Source organism: Chelonoidis abingdonii, chromosome 16, assembly GCF_003597395.2.
Source record: "Chelonoidis abingdonii isolate Lonesome George chromosome 16, CheloAbing_2.0, whole genome shotgun sequence".
Lineage (NCBI taxonomy): Eukaryota > Metazoa > Chordata > Testudines > Testudinidae > Chelonoidis > Chelonoidis abingdonii.
Window position 1 is genome coordinate 18537950 of NC_133784.1, and position 3802 is coordinate 18541751.

Genomic DNA, 3802 nt, shown 5'->3' on the forward strand with positions numbered 1-3802 from the left:
TTGATGAAAAACCCGCCCCTGATTGACTCATTCCCTGTAAGCCACCCACCCTTCCCCCTTCGATCACAGCTTGCTTTCAAAGGAAATAAAGTCACTATCATTTAAAAACCCATGTATTCTTTATTAATTGATTATAAAAATAGGGAGAGAACTGACAAGGTAGCCTGGGTGGGGTGTTGGGAGGAGGGAGGAAAAAGGCCACTTCAAAACTTGTTAATGACAGCCTTTTGCATGGGCTGTCCACTGGGGTGGAGTGGCAGGGTGCACAGAGCCTCCCTCACCATGTTCTTGGTGTCTGGGTGAGGAGGCTATGGAACATGGGAAGAGGGGGAGGCGGTTATACAGGGCTGCAGCGGCACTCTGTGATCCTGCTGCCATTCCTGAAGCTCCACCAATGGAGCATGTCTGTTTTGATCCCGCAGTAGCCCAGCATTGCATCCTGCCTCCTCTGATCTTCCTGCCGCCACCTCTCATCTCAAGGCATCCCTCCTGTCCTCACGTTCGTCCCTCCTGTCCTCACGTTCACTGGCATCTTTCCTGTACTTTGATACTGTGTCCTTCCACTCATTCAGATGAGCTCTTTCATTTGCGGGTCGACTGCATGATTCTGAGAACATTTCATCTCGCGTGCAGTTTTTTTTCGCCCCTTATCTGAGATAGCCTTGGGACAGAGGAGGGAGGCTTGAAAAATTTGCAGCTGCAGGAGGAGGGAGGCGAAAAAAAAGAGAGAAGTATTTAAAAAGATACATTTACAGACAATGGTTATACTCTTTCATGGTGAACAACACTATTCACATTACATAGCACATGTATTTCAGTACAAGGTCGCATTTTGCATCTTATATTGGTGCCTGCGGCTTTGGTGTTAGAGATCACAGATGCAGGGCCAGGCAACAGAATTCAGCTTGCATGCGGCCATGGTAAGCATGTCTTTTGGCTTCTGCAACCTTCATTAAAGCAGCGCCCTCCTTTCCCAAATGCCAACCAAGCAAAGCCCGTTGAGTGCTGCGGTTTTCCTGTTAACGTGCAGCAGCAGAAACCAAACTAACCCCCCCTCCCCCATCCAATTCTCTGGGATGATCACTTTACCCTCCCCCACTGCGTGGCTGGTATCAGGAACATCCCTGCAGTATCCAGTTTCTGTGGGATGATTGATCCTTGCCACCCCAAACGTGGCTGGTAATCAGGGAAGATCCCTGCTAGCCAAAACGGGAAAAAGCTCAGCGTCAGTCGCCCCCATCCCTCCCCCCGCTTGGCTAACTGCAGGGAGGATTTCTTTTCAGCCACAGGCAAACAGCCCAATAGGAACGGCCACCTCTGTCCCCTTAATTAAATTCCTGTATTTCAACCAGGTTACCATGAACAATATCACTCTCCTGAGGATAACACAGCGAGATAAAGAACAGATGTTGCTTGAATGCCAGCAAACACTGGGACTATATGCTGCCAGGCTTGGTCATGCAATGAAACCAGATTACTTGCTACTAGCATGGCGTGGTCAAGTGTCCTACCATGGAGGACGGAATAAGGCTGCCCTGCCCAGAAACCTTCTGCAAAGGCTTTTGGAGTACCTCCAGGAGAGCTTCATGGAGACGTCCCTGGAGGATTTCTGCTCCATGCCCAGACATGTCAACAGACTTTTCCAGTAGCTGTACTAGCTGAGAATGCATCCGAAGTCCTCAGGGCAAATTAATCATTAAAAAACGCTTGCTTTTAAACCATGTTTTATATTACAAAGGTACACTCACCAGAGGTCCCTTCCATGGCTTCATTGTCTGGGATACTGCCTTGGGAGGGTTGGAAGGGTACTTCAGTCAGGCTGAGAAAAAGATCCTGGCTGTTGGGGAGAACAGAATGCTGCGTGCTCTCCAAAAGTTCATCGTCGTCGTCCTTCTCCTCCTCATCTTCCCAGTCTGCAGAATCCTCAGACATGGCTGAAAGTACCCCCTCCTCGAAATCCACGGTCAGGGGTGAGGTAGTGGTGGCAGCCCCTCCTAGAATTGCATGCAGCTCAGCATAGAAGTGGCATTTCTACGGCTCTGCCCTGGACCTTCCGTTTGCTTCTTTGGTTTTCTGGTACACTTGTCTGAGCTCCTTAACTTTCACGCGGCAATGAAGTGAGTCCCTGTTGTGGCCTCTCTCCATCATGCCCTTTGAGATTTTTTCAAAAGTTTTGGCATTTCGTCTTGTGGAACATAGTTCTGCTAGCACGGAATCCTCTCCCCATACAGCGATCAGATCCAGTACCTCCTGTACGGTCCATGCTGATGCTCTTTTTCGATTCTCGGACTGCATGGTTACCTGTGCTCATGAGCTCTGTGTGGTCACCTGTGCTCTCCGCGCTGGGCAAACAGGAAATGAAATTCAAAAGTTCACGGGGCTTTTCCTGTCTACCTGGCCTGTGCATCCAAGTTCAGATTGCTGTCCAGAGCGGTCATAATGGTGTACTGTGGGATAGCTCCTGGAGACCAATACCATCGAATTGAGTCCACACTAACCCTAATTCAAAATGGCAATGTCGATTTCAGTGCTACTTCCTTCATCGGGGAGGAGTACAGACATCAATTTTAAGAGCCCTTTATGTCAAAGTAAATGGCTTCATTGTGTGGATGGGTGCAGGGTTAATTCAATTTAACACTGCTAAATTCGACCTAAACTCATAGTGTAGACCAGGCCTACATTTATGGAAGCATATTTTAAACACTTTTTTTTACTACCATTGCACTTCCATTAGTAAACATGACATGCTTTTTTTGACCCATGGTATTTAATTCTTCCAGTGGGTGTGCCACTACTAAGGCAATTCTTTGCTTTAGAGAGACCTCTGGACATTCTTGTCAGTTTCCTTTTTCAATATTTTGTAATAGTGTGGCAGCCAAGGCTATGTTATTAGCCACTGAATAATAACAAAAGGCTGTGATTTATTAGGGAAACGCAGGACTGGAGCTGTGAGAGCCTTTTGTTTTAGCAGGGGTAAGCGGAGTCCTGCTTTTGTCTCCATTCCCATCTTGTTTTTTGTTTTTTTAGCAGTTTCCACAATGGGTGAGTTATTTTAGCATATTCATAAAAGTGTGTTTTAAGAAAATTTAATTCTCCTAGTAGTATTCTTAAAGAGTGGGCATTGGTAGGGGCTGGCATTTCTACCAGTGCCCTTACCTTACTCTGATTTACCTGTCTCCCTTCTTGTCCAGTGAGTATGCCCAGGTACATAACCTGAGGAAGCACCAACTGAGCCTTGTCTAAGGCTACTTTGAACCCCATTTCCTGAATTAGTGCCAAAACTTTTTCCATTAGTATTTGAGTTTGTTTTTTAGTTTTGTTTTTTTTTAATACAGCAGACCAAGTTTGTAAAAAATCCAGAATCTTTTCCCATTTTTTTGGTTTTGACTGCTTGCCGCAGCCATGACTTTGGTCTTTTGAAAAGATATTAAATTTATAAAGTATTAAGGTACCTTAAGCGTTAAATGCTAAAAACCAAAGCCAAACAACATTAGTTATCTGTGTCTGGCAAAAAGTGTTTCTTGGGTTTGCAACTTTGAATGAAAGATTGAAATGGATTTTAGTGGAATTCTTTAAAAACAAAACCAATTTATTTTAAATCTACAAAACAAGAGTTTTACAAACCAAGAGTGTTGCTTTAGGTCCTAAACACTCCACGCATTTACACAATATTGTGGCAAATTGCCGGTATTGTTCTCTGGGTCTCGCGCTTTCTCTTCTCTGGGGTAGGTTCAGGGCGATATTGCTTGCCTCTGAACCAGTTCTTAATCACTCCCCTAGTGTCCTTGGAGGAGGGGAGTGG

At 45.5% G+C, this 3802-nt stretch overlaps 1 pseudogene; it reads right to left on the reverse strand.

Moving 5' to 3' along the window:
• Nucleotides 1-308: 308 nt before the first annotated feature.
• LOC142047854 (uncharacterized) overlaps nucleotides 309-3802 on the reverse strand; it is a 31313-nt pseudogene continuing 27819 nt past the window's right edge.